General features: G+C 31.6%; 1 protein-coding gene and 1 non-coding gene across 2 annotated transcripts in view; both read left to right on the top strand.

Annotated features, from left to right (window-relative positions):
* LOC148226727 (BTB/POZ domain-containing protein 19) overlaps positions 1–26763 on the top strand; it is a 101660-nt gene that overhangs the window by 43167 nt on the left and 31730 nt on the right. The gene's annotated exons all lie outside the window — the stretch shown is intronic.
* On the top strand, positions 24811–24882 carry TRNAH-GUG (transfer RNA histidin (anticodon GUG)). Its single transcript has one exon. It is a non-coding gene; the product is annotated as a tRNA-His (tRNA).

The raw sequence follows: 26763 nt of genomic DNA, 5'->3' as shown, positions 1-26763 counted from the left end.
CATATATTATTATTTATTGAAATACGGTGCTTTTCCAGGAATCAGTAATTCAATAAAAACAATTTATGCAGAGACCAACTTGATTGTTCTTCACAAAAAAATAATCCAAAAATTTTTGGGATCAAGTTTACTAACTGAAATAATTAATTTATTAAAATAATGAAATGATTAAATTTAATATTTAAGATACTGCGTATAATAGTTTTAACAAAATTAACTGTGCTGAGAATAGAGGCTAATAAATCTCAGGTATCTTATGAGCTTTAAGGTTTATGTATAAATAGTTAATTATATTAAATGCATGTGACATTTCGACTTAAAATTAATAATGATAGAAGCATCACATTGAGTGTTTAATTTAATATCACGAGGGAGGCAAAGCGAATTAAAAATTGAAGCCGTTTGAAGTGTGTGTTAATCAGAATTCTAATCTCAATTACAACCAATGTGTTACATGGTAAAATTTTGATAGATTTAAATATTTCAGTAGCTTAGTAAGGATATTCTCAACTGGATTCTTGTTCAGTAAATAGTTAGTAAAGGTGCTATAATTAGCATACGTTATGTATCGTCTGAAAAATCCAGTCATCTCCGGATATTGGGTTGCACCAAGGATTTCGGACCTCATGGCTGAACTAGTGTTGACGTAAAGAGGGAAGCGGCTGCTTTTTTTTAGTTGTTTCAGTATCTGTCAATGGTTGACATAGCTCTATTTCGGATTCAGATAAAATCTCTGGTGTTTCAGTCTTGTAAAAAAAAAGTAAATTCCTAATCAAAATGCTTGCAGAAGCAATTTCCGAATGAAAGTGAATGATATGTGAAATTTATATACGCTTGGTCTGACTAAGAGAGATTTTTTTGTTTGCATATTCTCGACGCGATGGTTTGGTTTTTTAATTTTATTACTTTATTTTCGACTGATTTCTTATTTTAATATATACATAACAGTCGAAATTTGAACAGGTCGAGATTTGACAACCACGCACTTATTAATTCGCATTCAAACTGCTGTGTTTATTAAAAGCCCCGAATGGTTGTTAATTATTTTTAGCTAATCCATAGTATCTAAGATCGTCACATACAAAGTGTATTAATCGATGTAACAATTGTTTATTGCGCTTTTAACGCGTATTGAATTTTTTACGGGCGAAGGATTTTATATCTGGCTAATTGAATAAATATAAAGAATACATTGACACATTTTTTAATTTGAGTTAATGCTACATTTTTGCTACTAATTCCATGTATTTTAATATTATTATCACTTTTGCAGTTAAACCAATACAATTAGAAATTGCAAAGTTTATTGCTTCATTTGATTGCATATTATTTTATGGTGTATAATCATGAAATTTGCTTAAATTTTTATTATCTGAGAGAGGAACTTTTTCAATTTCTTGACAAGATTACTCTATCATCTATGAACAACATTTTTGTTGCATAGTTTCAAAATTTTTATGTGCTTTTTATATTTTAGACATGATATGTTTAGTTTCTGTACAAAAACGAATAAAATAACCTTTATATATATAATATACGTGATTCTAAGCAGTTCTAGTGGAATTTTAGAATTCACAAGTATTTTTTAAGACAAATTTTGAGAATCGTTGTATAGATTAAATTTGGTATTATATCAAAAGTATGTAAGATGCTATATGTATATTTTAATAGAATATTGCAGTGTTAATATTTCATTTCCCTTCCCAAAAATTGGATTTGGATGAGCATTGCCCATACTGTTCACGTATGTGTATAAATTGTAGTATCTAGCCTATAGTAATCGCATTTTGTATCGCTAATATGCGTGCCATATTTAACGTGTAATAAAAAATCCACACTCGATCGCGTGCGAAATTGTAAAAAATTCCTCCGATCGAATTTTGGGGAGCATCTGCTGGCTACCCTCTTCACAGAGGGGTGCCACTTTCGTCTCCCTCTCGCCGACGACAACTAATTGAGATTTGGGCTGTTTCGATCTCGCTCCCTCGGTGATCCATCACCGTTCCCGACGGCTACCAGTTTATATATTGCTATGGCGTTCAACATTTTTCTATTTCAATATGAAATTATTTTTCAATCTTGAATCGAGCTACTGCTATCAAAGGATCTGCTTTTCAGTGCAACTTTGTGAATGCGTCATTAGTGCGGATTGACAATTTTAACCAAAGGCGTTGAAAGTGTTAATCAGGTGTACCGTTGAGGGCGTGGGAATTCCATTCGAATAATAGGGGTAGGTAAAAGTAATTGCGTGAAAATTTTCCGCACTGACCGAGACGAATAATTTCCCGCGGAAGCGTAGTCTGGATTTTTATTGGAATCGCTTCCATTTGGCAACATAGCTACTACCATTCGTTGCGAGCAAAGCTTTGGGGAACATGCCCCATTATCCAGGGGTCGCCAACACTTTTATGCGCCCCCGATGCCAAAATTTCTCGCCTCATACTTTTTGATAAATTTATTATGTTTTAACAACAGGATTTATTTATATTATTATTATCGATTAAAACTATTCTTAAACTAAATTATTGCATTGATTTTGAATTATAATTTAATGAACATATATATTTAAAGGTATGAGCTAGGAATGTTACCAATTTATTGTACACAAACAGAATGGTTATAAACAAGTTTTTTAGATAAAATTATGCTTAAATTTATGGCTTTGTGTACAAAAGGATGATATGATCTCCACACTGTGTATTTAAATGATAATATTTTTTTATATACTAAAATCATTTATTTATTAAATGGCATCAGAAACATAAAACTATCTTAGTGATAATACTCGACCCAAATCTTGTTAGATTTATAAAAAAATCTAATTATATTAAAAAAATCAATATCCTATTTTTTTGTGTAACCTTTATATGTATTTTTTTACAATCCGTTTATTTTAAGTATAAAATAAAGTCGTTAAATTTAGCATAAACATTTATTTATTTCCTTTAGTTTTTACATGACACTACAGAATCCTAGGATAAGCATCAAAGGCAAAAAAGGTTGATTTTACCCGTCCCGTGGATTACCATCAGCAAACATGATGAGAAGGTACGACTTAACCCGTCGGTTCAGAAAGAATATGTATTTTTTTGTTCTTAAAAATCGTTTATATATACATATACTTAGGTTTAATCGTAAAAAACATATATATCATCTGGTGTTTTTTTTTATTATTATATAATTTCAACCAGATTGTATTTTTTTAAGATGTTGCTGATCTTAATCATTTATTGTCTAAGACAAAGACAGATATTTCAGATACACAGTATTTATTTTGCGATTTAATATAATTAAGGATTTTGGGGTAGAAATTTTCTCTGGAAAATCTAATAACAGTTAAATTTGTAAATATGTACAAATAACCACATATATAGAGAGATAAATGTATATTAATATTAAGGACAGAATAGCGTAGTCTGTAACGTTGCAAACTAATAACTCTGAGGTTGTGGGTTCGAGTTTCGGCAGCGGCACTCGAATTTTTATTTATAAAAAATGCGCTATTATTAAAAAATACTGACCCGCAGCTGCAGTGACATCTATTCATTATTAATTATATAGCACATAATAATTTATAATTAATAATATAGATGTCACCGATTCTCCTAGTCTGGTGGTTAATATGTCTGATTGTTTTACTCAATTGGTACAAATTTGCCCGTTGTAACGCATTGGCTTACGCCTGTCATGTTACAACGGAAGATTTATTAAAAATAATATATGCCGCTATTAGGCGGTGGAGTTGAAACGACATATCTTGAAAAGTTGTATTATTGTCTGCCGTGATGTGTTCTCGTACTGCTCTCTGGATGATCCATTTATGTTAAAGAGACTGCATAGGTCGATGCAGTCTTTGCTGTGTTGTGTTATATATTTTACTGGTTCGAGACAGTTCTGGCGAATCGCAGATTAGGATGTTTGCGAGTCAATTGCACAACGGTAACCAAAGGTTAAAGGACTATGGTATTTTACGCAGGATATAATGTACTGTTTAACTAGCGCGCGTCCTTTCCAAACAAAGATTAGTTTTTTCAGATGCGTGTGATGTGCTGTCAGGTGGTTCTTGCAATGTTTTAAATTATTAACGCAATTGTTCAGTCATGAAATCTTTCTTCCATTGTTTTGTGAAATATTGTATTGGCCTTATTTTAAAGTTAATTTTTATTTATTTCTTTAAATTTCAAATAGTTATTAGAATGACCTATAAATTATAAAAAAATGTGCAGGTGGTTGAAACAAATTTATCATATATTTTGTTTTTTAAACAAAATATTTCGACCATTTAGAAAGCTACAAGAACAAAGGCTTTGCTGAATAAAATATTAAAATTATTTATAAACTTTGAAAAATATGCAAAAAAAATACTTATGGGCTTGCATCGAATAAGCATTGTTATGGGTATTCTTTGTAATTATCGACGATCGCTCACAAGTGGTTTTCGCTATAGAGATGGATGATGCGGAGCTAAGCAATAACGCGATTGGTTATAAATCAGCTCTTTCCCCTATTTGTCCAGGCTTCTTCGAATGATCAGTATAAAGATCGTGACACGCAGTCACATCGATAGTTGGAATCATTCTATAAACGAACCAGAGACTCCGACTAATGCATTTTTATTGTATGAATGATACATGTGTGTGTGCAACCAACAGCTCTTATGGTGTCGAACTGTCTGTATGAGTAATTTTACTATTTGTCCTATAAGCGCCTTTTTAATTATTTATTGTTTCCATTTAAAATCAATAAAAAAATTCTATGCTTAAAATATTTTAATATTTTTTTCTTGAAAAACAAGGAATGAAAAATTCTCGAAAAGATACACAAGTTTAAACTATATCAGATGTAGTAGTTTACCATTGTCTTTTGTAGACTATGTAAGGTGGTTTTTGCTGCTATTAAATGGCTATAAAATGCTAGTAGATACGCACACCTTTGGTTTACGATCGGCGCATCGGTAAGTGGTGCAAGCGAGCGCGACACCTCGATCAATAGCTACCCTAGGTGAGCTTTCCGAATGCTATAGTCCAGGCGATGCACGACAACACCACCGACGTGCCACCCAACATGCACTCTGGAAACATATAATACATACCACTTTTTTAAATCTCATTCTGCGCTCTCGACATTAGACGGAGAGATTTGCGTTTAATTTCCGGCGCGGGACGACGCCCCATCCGAAACAATAATGAAAGGAAAAATTTCAATTTGACACTTTTCCGAGTAGGCAAGGCGTCTGTCGCGAGCGCCCTCGAATGCTCAAGGGGGCGGAGCGCCGCCCCGTAAATATTTATTTTACGCAAAGCAATTTCATATAAGTGTGTTTGCGGAGGAAACCTTTCACGACAAAAAATATTCTTCAAAGCGATATTTTAATACTCACCTGTTCTTTATCATATAGAAACGACGTTTTAAAGCTTGTTCGGGTCTTTTGCCGCATCTTCAGATTATGAATTGATGGGTGTTACGCAATAATTTCAACCTTTGCGTGGGTAAATCACAATAAATGTATAGCAATCATATTCTCTTGACAACGTTTAATATGTATAATATAATAATAGCGCGTCTTAATATCAAGACTTTAAATTGATATAATACCAGTATTACCGAAATAAAAAACAGTCAATATCGGTATTACCATTAATAATATTATTTTAATTAATTGTCTGAAAAAAAAATCCGAGCATCGATCGCATGATTCCCTATGTTTATCGATTAGAAAATATTTTATATTAAATATTTTTTTAACCCTTTCATCAGTAAGTTTTTTATTCAGCACATATACATCGTGTGAGTGAGATATTTATTACATTTTTTTTAAACATTTCTTTAGTTCAATTTTTAAAAATATTTTTTTTATTTATTGTATGATATTTTTTTAAAGCAAATTCAGTGGTTCTCAGCATATTTAAAGGCATTTTTAATTTACGTCTCACATTTATTAACATATGATTTTTTTGCTTATATTATGGGTTAAATGAATTTTGATCTATTGATAATCTACTTATGCTTATTTTATTTACATCTCAGTTTGAGCAAATTATGATTATTTTATTTATGTATATATTAAAGTAAATATTGCTTTATTAATAAAAAAAATTAGTGAGGCTCAACATTTAATTATAAGTATTTTTATACTTAAAAGTGATTTAAATGGTGTACGTATATATATATTATAAGTATTTTTCTCACTAAAAACGAATGATATCCTAATATTATTGATAAATATATGTTCTGCCGAGATAAATAAATATTTATGGAGATAAATAAATATGAAGTCGTAAAAAATCGACCGACTCCTTTTTAACCATTTCCACCCTGACCAATATCCTTTTAATTGTTCGTCGCGCGTCATGCGTTTTAAGTCAGTAATATAAAGTAAACAAAAGTTATGATGCACTTAATCAAATACCCAACAACAGCCGACCGGCGTGATCACACATAGGGACATACAATGGCGCGGCACTAATCCAAGCGAATGGCATCCATAGCCATGTTTCTACACTGGTCATATTTACATATGACATATTAAAATAATATGTATTTACTAATTACTTTCACACTTAATTTGCATAACATATCATCTGACTCATCCTGTCATAAAAATTCAGAACTTGACAATATTTCTAATATGTATATTTTTAAATTCGGAGTCGGGAAAAATTTCTAACGACTCCACAGCTCTGGAAATTACAAACATATACTAAAAATATAAATAAAATAGTGCATACATAATATTCCGAATTTTCAAGATTTTTTCCGCCACTAAATATAAACAATATTTTAAAGTTAATATCGAAATATTATTTTGCTGCATATGTACGGCTATACCACCCAAAGGGTTAACAAAAACACTTTCATTAATAAAATTTTTTTTTTTAAATACTGGAGCCAAATCTTTCTTTTTTCGGAGCAATAAATTTAGGAGAACATCGTCTTTGATCAATCTCTCCTGGATGCCTCCTAAATTTTTATACCAGGGGCCAGTGCACCACTTGCCAATTTATTCCAATGAAATATATTACTCATTATAGTTTGTCAGTTACAATTATCCGAAAGAACCTTAAGAGAAAGGATTGCGTAAAAAAATGTAAATATGTTTGTTCCAAATGCGACAATTTAAAAAAAACATATTTGTGATAGTTATATATACAGCCTTGGCCAAACTAATGAGGCACCCATTAAAATGATTGTAATTCTTTAGAAGTGCATAGTCTGAGAAAAATATTTAAGCAGATGGTCTTAACCGTTATTTTAAAAACTTAACAAAGTAATTTGTCGTTTTTTGTTGCTCACTTGAGTTTTAAAATGGGATTGCATGTCTTATTTAAATATTGTACTATTATAGAGCTTTTTTTGATCAGATAATCAAGTTAATCACTTTGAAACGTGATAATAACTTAATAAAATTAAGCAAATCATTAACTTATCAGTGCTTTCGAGCCAGGGATATTAACAGTTTTGAACCAAGCTAGATAATTGATCATTGGTTGGCAAGCAGAACGGAGGAAACAATGAAATTTTATTTTACTCGGCCTGATGGCATGGCTTTCTGAGAATTTTATTCTGACATGACATTCGAAATAACTCTTTCATTTGACCAACAATTTTTAAATGACTTTATGTATTTATAACAATCTGTTTGACTTAGAAATGGGCATTTGAGTACACCCAAAATTGCACAATAACCACGCAGACATTTGTAAGCTAATACTATTTATTTATCTTTATAAGGTACGAAACGTCTAAAAAAACACTAATGGCTTAGCAGCAAAAAAATATTATTTGAACTATCCTTAATAATTATTGTATGGCAACTATCTTCAATTTGTCTAAGCTCCTCTTTAACACTAAAGCATAGCGAACTTACTTTCGGACGAAAATCATTCATTACTAAGGAATTAGGTTGTTAATATTTTCCATAATGCGTTGAACATATCAAATTTTAGTTAAATAACTAGATTAAATATATATTGTTATAAATTTAATATATAATACAAAATGTTGATCATGATTAATTTTGCACATCGTAAAGAAAATCATATTATATTTTTACTTATAGTAGTAAAATATATTAAAGTCAGAAGGGTTGCTAAAACTCTTGGTGAATCAGCATCACGTGACCGTAGGATCATAAATATTCAAAGAGTGTTTTTCTAGTGGTTGTTTTTGCTTGTTTCGAATACGTTTATAAATTATCCATTTCCTTGGCGGTCTGGGTAGCGTGCATCTCTCCAATCTTTCGATGTGCAGAAGTGATGGTAGGTTTGAAGTTTTAATTTATACGTGAGGCTGTGACGGACGAGCGATAAACGAGCTCCATCCCATCCCAACAGATGGACGTGACAAAAAGTAAAAATATAAATTCAGACTACCCCACACCCTCACATTTCATTTTCAGAGCATTCAACCCCACGATTTTATTTAATAATGAAATGTATTGAAGAAAAACGATTGAAAGATAATTGAATTTGAGGCATACCCCAGTATATTAAAAGGAAACCTAACCATCTTGCAAAATAGATTAACGAAGATCTCTAACAGATACTTTGGAAACTGCAGCATAACTTTTGTGCATAGTCGTAGATTCTTCGTAGAAATTAGCAGTTGAAAAACTCATATGTGCATGGAATAATAAATATAAATCAAATGTATGTTTTCATTTTTTTATTATTTATTGTTTATCTTCCGTTGCGACATGACAGTCATTATGCCAATGCGTTACAACGGCGTTTCACGACTTACCTAGTAGAAAAACAGTTCTTGCCGCCTCAAAAGTTGATTAATTTATACAGAGAGTGGCAATACTACGTATTAAAAAATCTATAATAGTGTCATACGTATGAAAAACTTTGACTTTTAATTCCATGCGTTCTGAATATATGAAAAAAATATCTTCCCTAAACGACGGATGATTGGTTTCGTTGAGTTTCCAACGACAAAGAAATCATAAAAAACAACACCATAATGCTGAACAATAAACGATTTTAAATGATATGGAGCACTGAACGGTTCGAATCCCTCGAGCTCTCATTGTCTATTTGGAAAATGCGTTTCCTTACCCTTAAAATCGCAGGTAACGAGACGGTCGCAATTAGCAATCCCTGCGAAAAACAATAATATCTTTCTCTGGATTTATCGGCTTTTCTGTCTGGGAGGCGCGTGTCTGCGAAAAAACTAGACAGGGTAGGGGTGCGATTCGCATTCGTCCCTCGTGACATGGAGGACCCTCGTAATTGGTATTCGAATTCGAGTCACGACACTCCGGTCGGTCACTGCGTTGACACACACACAGACACACACTAACGCATACTCTCCTATGACGAGGGTCCGACCTTTTAATTCTTACAATAACACGAGGCTTTTACACTCAATAAAATTCGCACAAAAACACCACGATCTTTAAAATCCACACCAGACTCGCCTTTGTGCGAGACGAAAAACAGCCCTCTGTTTATTGTGCAAAGGTACCGCCGTTATTAATGCGATTTTAAGGGAAGAAACCCTCAAACGTCCTCGAGAATAAAATTAGTCATAAAATAAATTATCTTTTGGACTTTTTTTCTCCGAATAATACCATTTTTATTTAAGCGTGTAAAAATGTGAGGCGCAAAAAGAGTAAAATTGTACTTGAAGTTTGATGGAAAAAAGTTTTTAAATTTAATTTTTATATGGGTAAAATAAACGTCCAATTTTATTACATTTATTTTAACATATACATAAATTTATAAAATGAAATACAAAATATATACGGTTGTAAAACATTATAATATATTAGCACAATTTATTTAATAAAAAAGGCTCTAAAAGAAATCAGCAAATTTCTCGAGAAATAAAAATTCTTGATTTGCCATTTTTCTCGACAAATTTTCGAGAGGAAACACAATGCATGGACAATACAATTTTATCGATGTCCCTTAAAAATAATTCTAGACCACTACGACCTTTTTTATTTAAAAATATTTCGTTTAAAAAATAGGGCGAGTGACATATATCTTGTTAAGGCAGAAATATTCAAATCTAAGCCAAACCTAAGCGAATTACCCAAACCAAACTTGATGTAAAAAATAATAATAAAGTAACTAAAACTTAACTGTCAAAATTCAGAATAAAAAAATAAAATATTGATGACGAGATTAGGGATGACTCATTATCAAAAAATATTATAAGTCATCCAAATTTCAAAAATTATTTTTTTTAAACAAATTTTATTTCGTATATAAAATTAAATCAAAAACTATAAGCTTATGTTAGGGATGCTTTTAATAACTAAGGGTATTTTTATTTTCAGAAATACAATTGAACCCAAGACATTTCGAAATGATTCAGCTGTATATTTAGAGTGAACCACAGTTTTTTGGTTTATTTATCTGCATACAGAAAATAATATATCTATCTGTTTTTAAGCATTTTTGTTGAATTTCTCACAATAAAAATATTTTTTTCTTATTAGTTAATCAATTTGAAAATGTAAACCTGCTTTTTTTGCTCTATGCTTAATACAACATGGATTCGTATCTATAACTTATTCAATAAGTATTTAAATTAAATATTTCTATACGATTCTCAGTTTATATATAATAATTTTATTTACACATAATTTGCCTATAAAATATATTAATGCTTTAATATCCCGTGTCATGTATAGAAAAGCAAAATTGAAAACATTTCCTTGATTTATTTTATTTTATAATACATAATATAATTAAAATAGAATAAAAAAAAAGATCAAGAAGATTAAGATCAAAAAAAGGACGCATCCTATAAAAGTCATTTGCTTCGGAACACATCCTTGCGTTGCGATATATTTGCGAAATAAAATAAATTGTTCAACCGACTCTAGAAAAATTAATCCTAATCTTAAATCAAATTTGCAGTTAAAGATATCATATTTAGTTGAATTCTACAATTCGAGATCGATTTTAGTTTTTGGGATCTTATACTTTTTTGTATATTTATGTATTCGTATATTTTTATACCTTAATTTTAAGTACTGTTTTATGTACACAGAGTCGTTAAACTTTTACGCGTGATCTCTGTAAATAAATTTACATAAATATTAGTTTTACATACGTGATTTATTGTCTGTTAATAAAGATTTTTTTATGGTTTATGCTAGTATGTAATATAGTATATTTATCGCTCTTATTTACAATTATGTGCATAAAATAGGCTTATTCTCATGCATCCTCCTCAGAAAAAAGTGAAATAATAACATTATTTTCTGGATTATACTGCGTCCGCTAGCTGTGAGTATCTGGATGAGAATAATTCAATATAATTTACCGAATAGCTGATAGCTATGAATAATGTGGTACTTCAAACAATACTTGGGAGCTTAAGCACACACAAAAAGTGCTTTTTTAAGTATACTGGTCGACACAACTCGAAAGATTCATATCCCAGCATACCTTGTAGGAGTTTTAAGGGAAATAAAAATGGATAATATTTATGTTCACTCTTGTACATATAGGTAGCTAAGAAATATTTTTTGAAACTTTTACATTAATTATTATTATTAATGATTTTTATATTTTCCATACGTTCCACTGTTACTAAGCTCCTGTCTTTCACTAAGACGATGACAAAATCTTTTTATATTGAAATTCAAGGATTTTGGGATAAGTTTGACATAAGTTTGCTCGGATGATTTAACTCGGTTATTCTCAATTGTAAATTACAGATAATTTTATTAATATTAATATTAAACAGAAGATAATTAGTGGTTGTTGAATATTGAATATAATTATGATGATTGTATTATTATTAATATTGATATGAATTGACCCAAAATAAAATAAAACTGCGAAACACTATCTCTGCCCGATTAAATCAATGAAAACTATGTCAAAGTTGAATCAGCGGTGTTACCAATTAATGGCGGACTCGCACCACCTGCAGCCTATCAAATTAGCAAACAAAAGCCTCCATAACCAAAACAAGCTCGCATCTGTGTTTGATTAATCCGTTTGCACGAGTGATTCGACGCTTTGCTCTCACCGTTTTTCACTAGTCCACTATAACAAATATCTACTCGTATAGTATCAGAAATTGTGGAAAGCCACAGAGAGTGCAGAACATGGAGAATAAATATTACACGTGCTAATGGACCAAACAAAATAAAAATTGCACGAAGAAGCGAGGTCAATTACCCGAGAATACCAAAGTAATCTTCGGGATTAACAAACTTTGTCTTACAGCTCACCTTTACGCTTATTTATTGAACAGTTGCTCAAACATACTATTTTCATTACCAATTACGCACTATTTACTGCTTTGCGAAACAGAATATATTTTCTATTGATTCAGCGTTTCGAGAGTCAATATTGTGGTACTAAAACGTTGGAATTAACTATAGATAATTTTTATTAGTCTTGAATAGTCATGGAATATTTTAGCTAAAGATGATAATATGATAATATGACTTTTAAATGAATGTTTAAATACTCATTTTTTTAATTAATCATTATTTAGTACAATTTTGGCTTTGATTTTAAGTATATATTTAATTTTTGTGATTAGGTTTTAATTGAGACTTTAGGTTATTTTTTAAAAATCATGTATACGGAATTTTGTCAAACGTTATTATTAATTTACAGTAAAATATTTTAAAGCTAATTACTTTCGATTAATTTAGTTATAAATCCAACTCGACGCGACTTAATTAGTCGCTAGTTAAAATAAAACGAAAGTGCTGTTAGCGATTTTCCTTTGAAGTCGAAACGAAATTAAGTTTCTTCGATCGTTCATAATCGAGGACGTTAATTACATTCTTCTTTTATAATATAACTAATAATTCACCATTATGGAGAAAAATAAGTTTGCGAGTTGACAAAACATTGTAGCAAAAGCGCAATGTGGTACAATTGAGTTTGTCTCGAGAGAAAAAGCAACGTTAAAAGCCAACGTAATCGAGTTAGGAAATTAAGGGTTGGCTGCGTAACGGCCGTTACGTCCGCCGTTATAACTACCGTCTCCGATTAGTATTGTGTCGTATAGTTCGCTAGTCCATTGATTTATTTGCGGCTTTAGACTCGGTTAAGCACGCCGGCATTTTCCGCGACATTTTCCGCGTGAACTTTGCGCCAAATGCTAATGGCTTTTCCGCATCGCCATTTTTAATTTATGCTTATGCGTTATGTTTACAAACGTAAAATTGCTGTTTGCTCTTCGCATCCTATCTACCAAATGCATAATTAAAAATAACCGTAAGATTAAAATAATATGAATTGAAAACATAATGTTATCACATTCAAAGATTTAATATATCTTTCCATTTAATATATAGTTTATATAAGAAATCGATTAGTAAACGTTATATTTAAATTGTTTGTTATTGAAACATTTCCGTTCAGTTCTTAGCTTGTATAAATATTTATTTCCATTCCACAATACTATAAGATAAATATTATTTATATAATATAAGGAATGTTCCAGATATTTCATTGAAATTTTTAAAAGATCGCCCCAATACATTGGCATTTTCCCCGATTTTAATATAGAATGGAATAAAAGCGCTTTGAAGTGCAGTGCGTGGGTGGTTGGATGGTAGAGCACCCCAACGTGAATTTCATCTCTTTCAGCGATCGTCCACGCATGTGAGCCTCGCTGTCCCGTGAAGTGCATCTGCTTTGAGTCTGGTTGCTTTGAGGCAGTCTTGCTAATTAAAAAAGAAATTGCCGCTGCAGCTATAATAAGCCATTGTACCCTGGAGTGCCTCTCTCTCTATCTCGCTGCGTCTCCCGTCAAAGTCTCATCCCGTCTCGTCAATTATGACTGATGACTTTCAACAACAGCCTTAGATTAGCTACTTTTGATCAGAGACCGAGTCGGCGAACGTAATAGAGTTTCCATTGCCAATCTCGATCCCTATTTTTGCTCATATGAAACAATAATGGAAATAGACGCGGCCCTCCTATTGCATTATTCCGCCTTTGGGGGAGGACACCGGATATTCCGGATAGCATGGGGCGATATTCTCCTACCCTCAATCAACCGATCTTCATTCGCTGCAAATCTTATTTCAACTATGAATGCACCGCAATATCGACCACTTTTAATACAAAATCTATTTATACACTCTAACTTAATTTGATTCTGTTATATTGTATAAATTGAGAATTACGTATTCTATCGATTTCTGTTCTTCTTAAAATATTTTTTTTAGTATGAAATATACAAACTATGTTTAATTGCCTTTTTTTAGATACAATTGTAAAACTCTAGCATTAGTTTTATTAGATACTATAAATAATAATCAACGAGTGATGGTGATAATTTTGAGTCTTTCAGTATTTTTTAGTTCGTGTTCAAATACAGTTCGTTACTCACTGTCGCGAGGTACCGAAGCAAGCGAGTGTACGAATACTGGATCATGGGAAAACAATAATTTCGGACCTCATGACAAAAAATTTTATCATCGTAATATAATTTCTTGACATATTTTATGCAAAATATGTTAATTAGGCATTAAAAATATTTACTTGATAATTAGCAGTATTTTCTTTGCTGTTTTTTATTGCCATATAGCGAATTTCAAGTACAGGCCAAAAGCAATGAAATCGTGCCATCACGGTGAAAACGCTCGATGAAGACTTTTTACAACAATATAACTAGTGACAAATGAATAAAGCACATCTAAACCGAATTTTGACCAATAGGAGAGCGCAAAAAACAATTATCACTTCTCCGAAGGCAAAAATTTACGTCAAAAGCAATAAAATCGTGTCGGCGTCGTCGCAGTGGGAACGCTCGTTACCGAGCGTTCCCACTGCGACGACGCCGACACGATTTTATTGCTTTTGACGTAAATTTTTGCCTTCGGAGAAGTGATAATTGTTTTTGCGCTCTCCTATTGACCAAAATTCGGTTTGAATATACTTTGATCAGCCTTTTTATATTTGAAGTCTATAGTAATATCGGTAATAGCTATCATATTTTTAAAACATAGTGTATTATTAAAATGCAGACGAACTATGGAGCAATATGTGAGACGCAACTTCTGTCTGTACTTCTTCTTCCGCCTATTTTTACCCGAGGAATAAGTTGGCTTAGTTTGTATTTTGGATTTGACCTAATGAAATTTATATATAATAAAATCGAGTCATCGAAAAACTTATTGGTTAAATTTGAATGGTTTACTATTTTATCTGTACATATTACTTACATATATTTAAACAAATATTTGAAATAATAATATCACTTTTTTTAAATGGATAAAAAACAGTAGCTGTAGAAGGGGTAGGTCTAAAACCGTGTAGCTGTTTAACGAGAAAATGGTCAGAGAGATTGAGAGTCAAATATTTAACTTAAATATATTTACATCGTCAATTAAGATATTTATTGCATAATTAACACGTCTCTAACGATTCGTTTTATACTAGGCTTATTTCAGTAGAGATTAGTAAACTTGCAAAAAGGCGTCTGGCTTCGTATGTTAAGTTAGAAGTAGATTTTAATCTCGAGACTTGACCACGGTTCGTTAGCTCCGGCGTTAGCTGGCAATTTAGCGGCGGGCTAAGTGTAAAGCGGAAAAGTCGGCTTCAAAGCTAAGCTCACCTGGCCAAGGAATGCTAATGAGCAGTTGATTTCGAATTTTAATTACACGCGTCTAGTTAACTTGGTGGAAAAGCGTCACTTTCCGGCCGGGTCGGCGCACCGGAGCGTACCGCCCAGCTGTCGCGCTCCATGTTTCGGCGAATCTTGTCATGGCGAACGCTATGTTGACTCTCTCCACCCTCATTAGCCCTCCATTTGCAATTCAAACTGGCCCACCCGGCTGGCCGGTTCGTATTTGACATGTCGTCTTTCAGCCAAAAAGAACCACCCGACACCGTGTCCACAGATCATTTTAAATGAGACATTTGGCGGACTACCCTAATAGAATAATTCGCTTTTATATTTTCCCAATTTACATAAAAGCTACATTTTATACATAAATACACAATATTTCGGCCAAATTTATGCATAAAGTATCCATTTGTTTTGCTTATTATTCTACCCTTTTTACTTTTAAATTATATTCTACAACAATTTTGAACTATTGTACACTGATATTTTACCCTTAAAATGTAAGTAATCGAATGTGTTCTCTAAAGCGAAGTATTTACCATTATTTCCAAAATATATACCGTTGAGAAAAAAAATACATATTTGACTAATTATATATGAACAATAAACTTCGAACAAAATTTAATTTATAAATAAGTGTCAAAAATCGACCTAATCTATAAAATCCAACTCTCTGTGTAATTCATTAAGAGTTATAAAACTATTATTTTGTTATTGAATTTGCTTATTCTTGATTTAACCAGCAAGAAAATAAATTTATGATGCAATGCTTAGTGTTAATTTTTTCTTGTCGAATATGACAGTAGCTTTTAGCGAATTCCTTTTCTCAATTCCGCTTTGTATTGCCTTTAAATGCATTACTGAGATATTATATTATTCGGGGGCATTTTGTGCATTTTGAAAGCACTATTTGAGTGTCTCTAAAGTGCCTATGCAATTAGCTTGTCTGGTTTTTTACCAACGTACTTAATTTATAAATATGTTATAAAAGTTATTTTTCTTTTTGTTATATTGCAAAATAATAATTGTTTTTTTATTTAATTAATATTGTTGACTTTTGTAGAATATTATGCAGTAGTACCTCGACTTACGAACTAAATTCGTTTCCTACTGTGATTCGTATTTCGAAACTTAATATTATTTCTATTATATCTTATTGTATTATATATATCAAAAAATATATATGTATGTACGAGCAGCGTGCATCGCACACATAACTTTTTGGATCGTATCTCAGATAAATGCGACGTAGTAACAACAATCACCATTTAGATAAATAATTTCAGCGCGTGTAAGCGCAATGCATAGCGGTTCGTGTCACGAATCTAGGTTCGTATGTAGAGGTCAAAATGAGGTATAAAAATAACAAAAAATTTAATTCAATATTTGTTAAAAAATTTTCATAATTTTTTAATGTAATACATTATTTATAATATTAAGTATATAACCTAAGTTATTGCTTTAATCTACAACATTTTTAGTTACGTAAAATTATAATCTTAGTCTCAATTATTAGGCAAATTATTTATAGAGGAAAAGTTAAAAAAAACGTGTTTGCGACTAAAAAGGTATAATCTCGAAAAGTTCGTATATAGAGCGGTTCGTACGTCGAGGCACCACTGTACATTTTCTTGGTACTAAAAATCAATATATTTTTTTAAATAAAATGGTATTGTATATAAAAATAAAGGAACAGTTTGGTAAAACAAATAATTTTTTTTTTAATTTTTGTAATTTTAAATTTTTTTATAAAAATTCATATATTTTTTATTGAATTTTTTTTTCACATTTTTTGCCATTTATGTGAGTTTTTAAGATCATAAATTTAATGATATTGTAATTATAAGAATAGACGTTGTAAATATATAGGCTAACTTCGTCTCAACATGAAAAAATCATAACTCCGGTAAAAAAAAATATAGAGGTAAAAAATGTTTTTTATAAAAAATATTTTTTTCCTATGTATTGTAAGTAAAAGTTTTTAATTCTGGAATCTACACTCTTTGGAAGTTGTCCGAACCGAAGTTCAACTAAATTCGGCCGAGTTCGCCGACTTCCGAGTAGCGGCTACACTGCCACAAATTTCATAAGCCGTCCGGACGACGGCCATGAACAACGTTCGCACGGCGGCTACTATCACGTACAGCTGGCATATTTGCGCGCGATCGAAAAATGTGTCAAATAATCGCAATTTTTAAATTGTCATATTATTAAAATTACGCTACTGATAATTATAAAAGTTTGTGTGTGCATTCACCAATACAATATCAGTGAAAACTTTTCGGTCGTAAATGTTAAATTTACGCAAAATCTTTTTCGGCTTTTGCAAAATGCCATAAGGCATAAAAATGATACTTCAGAACACTGTGACTATCCTAGAATTGGTCGCCATCGATTCTAAATAAGAATTCGTTATGGTGTGACATTTATATAAACCGATCTAGGAAAATAGATAAGGATGTTCGAAATGATTTTTTTTAACAAAATCAAGTACCACTAATTATTTTTTAATTATTTGATTTTACATGAAAAAAAATATAATAACGATATCTGTTAGAAGAATATACTATCAAAAATATAATTAATCCCTCTTGGTGCCCTAAAATATTCAATGATGTCAGTAAAAGTCTGTTGAAGTCCCCGATAAGCATGTTGTATTATAACTTGACCACGTGACCACGATGCAGTGCTCGTCATGCGTGTTGACCATAGGACGCCTACGCGCATACTGAAATTGAACCGAGTTACTCGTTCTATTTCAGTTTGTGAAAAACCGTATCATTATCTCTCTCACACTCGTCACTTAACACGCCAGAGAGCGAAGGGGGAAGTATCTCACTGCTCGCGCTCGAAAGAGCAGCTCTGACTTCGGTCCGTTTGCCGACAATTTTCGGAAGCGCTCGAAACTGGCCAAGTCGAGTGAATTACCCCCACTTTACCTCCCGTTCTCGGTTACCTCGGACAACTTCCGAGTGATTTTAGAGCGGGCAGAACCGAACTCGACCGAAGTAACCCACTATATTCTCCGTCCTTGGCCAACCTTGGCCTACTTCCAGAGATACAAGAATATTATTCTCACGCGATTTACCGTTTAGAAAAAATACTATATTTTTGCGTTATGAATGAATTATATATTCTATAGGTAACATATATATATCTTGCTTTTGGGTGTTTTATATAATGATTTGGTTATATATTTTTTTATATATATACTTGTAAATTTACTTATATAGCACATCAATGGCTAGCATTGCCAATAACTGAAATAATAGGCAATTTATATGTGGGTATTGTTGACCAGTGTGTTGTATAGGAGGGCCTTTAATTGGCTGTTGTTTGCCCATCTACACATATGCACCAAACAGCCATAAAGTTGTCAGTCAGTGCGTTCATTGCCAGTAATTAACGAGTCCTGTACACCCTCGATGAATCGTTTATTGTCCAAACATACGCCAGATTGTCTGCTTACTAAAAAAATCCACGCGCCTGTTTATCATCTAATTGTTTAACCCTTCCAAGCTATAGCTCACCTTTGTGTTTCGAAACGGTTGTTTGATTAGTGATTCTCGTTATTGTTGACTTGGAGAACACTCAGATTGATGATGGAGAAATTTCTCAATTTCGCTTTCTCAACTGGCAATAACGCTTCGTTAGAATTAAGTTTCAATATAATGCAAACTTGCTTTAAAACAAATAAATGAATGAGATCGCTTCTAAAATATGTACATACTTTTCACAGTAATTTTTTTCACGTTTCAAGGTTGTCATTGTGCATAAATTAAATAGTTAAATTTAGCTAGATATTGCTCACTTAGTTGGTCTTTAAAATTTCATGAACGAAGAACTGATGCTATGACATTTTTAGTGATTCATTACTTATGGAATTCCATATGCTTTTGATTAATCAAAATCCCTGGATGGTGTTTACACTAACCACTGTTCTAATTCATTATATTATTTTATCTCATTACATGGAAAAATTTGAGTGTCCAAAGCAGACGTTAAAAATTAGTATGCAATTCAAAACGCTCAAACCAAACACTCGTGCAGCCTTGAAATCACACAATAAAAGTGTATATTTATAAGTTGGATATTGTCGCTTCGAAGGAATTTCTCTTGGCCCTCTGCATGTAAATTTATCTTGAACAAACAAGATACCGGTTAAGTTATTGTAACAGCAGTTATCGTCGGAGTGTGTCAACACCCCTGGATGCTTGTAAGGCTACTGTAAAACTTGTGTACCCAACTTTTTACTCCAGGTGTATTCCGCGTACTCGGAAACGCTAATATGATATATGTATATGTGGCTCGTGCAATAAAAGTTTCATTGGAGACACTTTTTACCAGTGGGCATTGTTTCGGAGCGACACATAGCCACAATGGCCGTATATGGGATTTCGGTCTCGTCTGTGGTTTTGTCCGCTCTGACGCTTTCAGACTGACGTATAGGAAATTGCTCCATACCTAAACCTGTCAGACCTATCGTTGTATGATCGCGCTTTCCAAAATGTCATGTGCCTAACGTTGTTATTAATACACAATGGCATGTTACGTTTTCTGACATGTCATCGTTCTTGTCATAAATACATTAATTTGAGATGTACATAATTAAAATCACAGGACAGTTTTGTATATTGACAACTATTGACAACATTGAGAATAGGCTCTCAATTATTCGAATATATTCATAATATTTCTCTTAGTTTTTATCGACATTAATTTATTTTATCAATTCGTGGAAAATCAATGAATAAAATATTATTTAATTAAAAAATTAATACGGATTATTAATAATTTTTCAATAATTACTATAATAATCGTTAAACTAGTTAAATTTTATAATATATGTATAACACAATTCCAATTGAGGGTGTCAAAAAAAATACTTAAATTATTATTACATATTTTCAGGGACGGCATTTTATATCAAGATAATTAATATCAGCTGTGATTGAATTAATTCAGTAAAATTTATAGAAATGTATTTTATGTACAATAGCTAATAATGTTTGGAACGGATTTTATATACATAAAGATTGGATCCGTATCGACGATATACAAATAAATTAAATAAAAAACGTAACATGAACATCACAAATATTTATGACGCACACCTGTTTCTGAGATAAGCGTTAAACGATGTTAAAGGATGGGTCTTTCCAACATTTGTTTTGTTCAATGAACAAATTCTGCGAATTTCGGTCATAGTAGATACGGCCAATAAACATTCTATTCACAAATGTTTTTCAAATAGCGTCAAATAATTAAGCATCTCATTGTCTCGCATTTGGAAACAATATAAAGGCGCATAGAGGACCATAGAATTAATATCTTCAAACCATCACTGGAAATCTGAGGCAGTCGCATTGATATTGTAAAACTAGTTTAAGAGCAAAGAAGACACTTAACTCATCAGTGATGCTTCAAATAAATGAGTAGCTCTTATTCTAGATTAGTATTTTATAAGTATTGATAACATTTTCAATAGGAGGTTTTTGCCAACTTTTCATCTACCCAAACACAGATAGCATACTCAAAAACGTATGTCACGTAATTAAAGAAATAGTACACCTCAATTTAATTGTATATCAATTGCACGTATAAATAATCGTGGCAACCATACACAAGCCCTCGTTACGACCAGAAAAAATCACGCAAATATTCTTACAGTAAACATTCTAATAAATAATATTTCGTTGTTGCTATTGATCATTACATTATTTACGTAAACATTTGTTCATTAAAAAAATTTGCAATAACGGCTAAATTATATGTTAATGCTACTTTGAAATGAAATGAAGATTTTTTAATGTAAAAGTTGAAATATTGCCTTAGAACATATAAGCTACCATTCTTTTTTTGCTTGTCTTTAAATTTCAGTCTTATACAAATTAAACTCCATTTATATTGTTTTAATATTTGTCAGAATATAAATACATTGGATTAAATAATTTTTCACATTTAAAAAATCCATGAATAAAAAAAATAAAATGAGCATGAATGAGTACTTGCATTAAAAAATCCGCTCGACAAAGTTCGCAAAAATTTAGTTGATTTCTGTATATAAATTCACCGCCAGCAATTAATCGCTAGAAATTTACCGCCGCGTCAATTGATTGCATAAACAATTTATTGCCTCCAAATGATCGCTAGCATATTTTACTGTCTAGAAGCAATGATATGTGTTTATATACACTTACTTATTCATTAGTTGATTGATAGTGTGGCAAGTCTACAAAATTAGATTTTAAAATCAAGATATATTTTAAAAGTTTAAAACTATATGCTAGTCTAAAATATCTCTAAAACTCAATTTGACAGTTGCGATACGTCTTTTTGCTGTTAATAACACAACACTAATCTAATAAAAATTCAAAAACTATAATTAGTTTCAGAACTTTCGTTACGTTAGGTTTGGGTTTGAACAGCAAATGATTTTGCAACTGTTACAGTAAAGATATATTTTAAATAATATAAATATAATTTTAAGGCTAGTTAAAATGTATCAAACAATTGATTTATAATTCCATTAATCAATAACTGTAATTATTAATTGCGCAGATGGTAAAAATAACACTTAATTTTTAATTTGGAATGCCCAATAAATTTAAACAAATTTTATGTATTGCCTGACGATAAAATATGCTAATAATCACTTGTAGGATATAAATTGGTAATGCGATCAATTGACGCGGCGGTAAACTGTAGCGATTAATTGCTGGCGGTAAATTGCTAGCGATAATTTTTTGTACCCCATTATTAAGAGCTATTTTAAAAATAAATTTCATGTAAGCATTTTTTTAAATTTTATATTTAACCTTTTTTACCTCGTTACTATTTTCTTAAAAAATAATAGTTGCCATTTTTAAACATAATTTCGGATCAGACTGGCTAACGAATTGAAGTGATCTATTTTAGCTTAAAGCTCACTGGCGTTTCAGGGAATTCTTATCCGAATACATTTTCACCGGTAAGTATATATGTACATATGTACTTCTATTAGCAAAAATATAGTTTTACTGATATGCGCTAGTGGAATTATATGCTGCTTTAAAATGTCGATTAAAATCAATTTGGTAGTTGAGAAATGTCCATTTATTGTTCAAACCAAAAAGTATAATCTAAGCGAAGCTCAACTTGACCTAATGAAAGTTCTAAAACTAACTATTTAACTTAGTTTAGTTTGTCTTGAGTTTCTAAGCTTTGAGTTTGGTTTAATTTATTTTAATTTATTTGGTATTTTGTCGATCAAAATTTGAGTACTATCCGACTCCGTTAGTGAACATATACAGTTTTACTCAAATAAAGCAGTGAAATTGTACACCAAATATTTTTATACTAGTGAAAATATAATTTCAATGGTGATACACGATCACTGTAAAATATGGACTTTTTAACATGCGAGGTTTTGCCCTGTTTTAATTTATTAAGCATCAACCAAATTTTATTTTACTTTAGTTATATTGCAGTTTGTCTAATGTTACAACTTCCAAAAACTACCCTACATTAATATGTTTATTTTATTATCTCCCTTTTCAAGTAAAACATAAAGAGATTAGATTAATTGATTTTTTCTGACCAAATATATTTAATAATATATCAGTAGGAGCTTATCAGTTATTATGTCAAGATTACGTTTTTGTATTTAGTACGTATGTCTGTATTTGATATAAAAATTTGTGACAACTCCACCGATTTATTATATGAGAGATAATAATATACAGTAATAACACATAATATATTAAATACAACACACGTATGGATATTTGATTGGTCATGAATTAAATCAGTCATAAATTCCGATGTGCCAATCGTAATACCTATCGCATGCCATTGTTGTTACGGTATCAGATGATTTGGAAATTTCATGCGTGAATATATTACCATACATAGACATAGATATTAATGATAATATTTGTAACTTTTCATCGAAATCTAATGTTAATTGGCTATATGCATGTAGCTTGATTTGGTTTTTATACCACATTGTTAATTAAACGCAGGTTTGCCTACCTGCTTTACAAATCCTGGTTTTATTTTGCGTTCGATTTGCATTACAAAACAAGCCCTGTTACTTAATGCCAAGTGTAGCAAAGGGCGAAATAGGCAGACAGACAGACTCACCCTTGTCGCCGATTAAATCTATATGATAATGCGTCTACGCATATCGTTAAAAAGAAAAATCCGGGGGAGTTTTTAATTGCAATATTAAAGGGAAGTGCAGTAATTAATCAATCGTCGCCAGATAGTCACAAAGGTTGTTGAGCGCATAGCCAGAGGACTTTATGGGACAGAGAGTGCGGACAATTACAGCTTCCTCTTAATTAGGGGCGTGAATGCCAGAGGCGCCACTGATTTGCTTAAATTGCACAAATTTGTGGCTCTTTGAAGAACAACCGCCGTCGATTTCCGAGGGGGGGGGGTTCATATTAAAAACTGCATCCCTCGATTTGAACCATCAAATGATACCATCGAAAATAGACGTACATATATAAAGCTTTAAAGGGAAAAAGAAGGGTATCATAGAAGAACTACTTAAAGAGTGCTCCCTCAATCTCCTACAATATTGTATTTATAAAAATAAAATATATTTTTATTACGCCATATGCTAGCCAAGATAAGTGTGATTTGTAAAATATTGTAAAAGTATTACAATAAATATTTAATTCTTATTAAGGTAATTTTTTTCTAAAAAATGTGTACATCATAGGAAAGCAAAGGTTAAACGTTAATACACTATTTGTATTGTCTACGAGAAACTTGAGCAAATTGCCCTTTGCTTATTATTTGCGTAATATTTCATTTTCGTCATTGAAATAAATATACTAGCAGAAATAAAAATATGCATAACCACTTTGAATACCACTGATATAAAATGTAAAAGGTAATGCTATACATATCGTAGATCTAGGGACACGTAATATATGCGAAATATTTTCGAATGCATGCATAAATAACTACATTCCCCCAAAATGCATATTAATAATATTTTAATTGGCAAAGTTTTCGGGAGGCGCCGCCAGATGGCTTTGGCATTATCCGCCGCGTTTCGGAATTAATGATTAAATAATTAAATTTCACGAATTTGCACGCGTGTATGTAACAACATTCGTTGACAATTGACACTGATTGCGATTCTATCGAACGTTTCTATTATAAATGATTTAGCACTACTTTTAATGTAACGTTCTGATGTAATATCTAAGTAAGCGTATTTGATACATTGCTGCCAACGTCCCAATAGCCGTGATCGTCTAGTGGTTAGGACCCTACGTTGTGGCCGTAGTAACCCAGGTTCGAATCCTGGTCACGGCAGTGGATAGAAGCCACTGTCTCGGCGGGACTTATTTTTATTTTTTTTAATTATTAAATTAATATAATTGCGCATTATATATATTTAATTTAAAAATAAATAATTTGATAATTTAAAAAAAATAAGAATTAAATAGTTATGTAAGCGACCGCTGCAGCGCTAGTGTCGTATCAGCATTACCTGCTTGATTCCCCCTTACCTGTTGTTGAATCTTTTATTGTACCTGTTGAAAACGCCGTCGAGGCCATTGACCATTTCTGTGTTGCCAGATGCAGCAATTCATATCGGTAGTTTTTATATTATTTTTTCTTCCACTGTAAGTAAAAATGTTGGATTGTATCATATATTATTCATTAATAAATTTATTCGTATTACAATTAAGATATAAGCATAACTTTTTGTGAAATAAAACTTTTCACTTTGTCAAAGTAAATAGTCTTACAATGTTAAGTGAATTGTAATACATATCATATATCCAGTAGTGAAAGTAAAAAAATGTATATAAGAAAAGACAGCCATTATTTTTCTATTTAAATTAGATATACTATATATATATTTAAATAAATAAATATTATGAGTCTTCATGTCTGCACCACTTCGCGTTTCAAAATAGAATAAATGCAAACATGCCCTGTTTTGAGATAAGCGTTAAACAATAATTAATAGCAATTTCATATGTTTGTTTCGGTTCGGTAATTATTGCGTACAGATATATATAGATAATCAATATACACAAATATGCAAGAATACGTAAATTTATATATAAAATAATGTTTGCATATGTAACAGATGTTAATATAATTTAAAAATATTTTTAAATTATATTAGTAATTTACATTGGTAAGACTTCTACATTTCCTATAATTACCAGGCGCGTACGGTGAGATACATTCCCTTTCGCTCGCTCGCACGCATGTTAAGTGACAAGAGTGAGTGAGAGATAAGGACATGCGTTACATGCGTTCCACAAACAAAAGCAAAAAAATAATAAATCATAAAATTGTAGGGTTCAACAATCTGCTTAATCGACCATTTTGAACAAATGAAAAGAAATACCATCTCCATTTGAAAGTAAGGCCTAATAATAAAAATCAGATCTCGGGACTACAATATTACGTTCATTTCACGGACCTTAATCACTCAAAATCAGCAATAAGTACCAGAAAAAGCAACAATTTTCTGTGGAAAAGATGCGCCATAGACAATTCTACCATATGCAAAATGACGTTCTACCTTGTACAAAATGTCATTATCTGTTCTACCTTTCTGTTACCAATCACTGAAAGTTTTGAGGCATAAACACATTTCGCAAATGTGTCCAAGAAGAGATGCAACTGACCCGCCAACATCCCCATCTGCGATTTGCAATAGCTGTTTCGAATCAGCAAAGTAAAATACTGGACACTTGGTCACAGAGGCAGACGAAAAAAGACGCTCCAGAGAAGCCAAGGAGTCTCAGCACGATATATCAGGTTGTTCCATAAGTCTTTGCATTTTTTAAGGTTGGTTAAATAAGTTAAAAATTAAAGAAAATGGCACATCGATCATCCGAAAGTATCACAGCCAATAATAAATAAACTCGACACTCCAGCGAAGACTCTCCGTTTTTCAAGACCTGCCATTATGACTCCACCAAATTCATAGATCCTAATAAAATAATTTATTACCAGTTTTAACGACGTTTATTTTGACTGCAAAGTCATTCCTCTTTGGCCGCAAAACCTGAAAAAATAAAATTAGATAAAAGAAAAAAGTGATTGCTTTAAATATATCAGTTATATAATACGGCTCATCACTACTTAAATGATAATAAAAAATAAAACATTTTTATATGTATGTACTGTCAGATTGACTATAAATCGAGTGAGTCAAGGAAGTCCTGT

The sequence above is a fragment of the Plectrocnemia conspersa genome, unplaced genomic scaffold (assembly GCF_051122295.1).
Source record: "Plectrocnemia conspersa isolate PC_06_02 unplaced genomic scaffold, ASM5112229v1 ptg000014l, whole genome shotgun sequence".
NCBI classification, from domain to species: Eukaryota; Metazoa; Arthropoda; class Insecta; order Trichoptera; family Polycentropodidae; genus Plectrocnemia; species Plectrocnemia conspersa.
The sequence above is the reverse complement of the archived record's forward strand: the minus strand, read 5'-3'. Positions and strand labels throughout refer to the sequence as shown.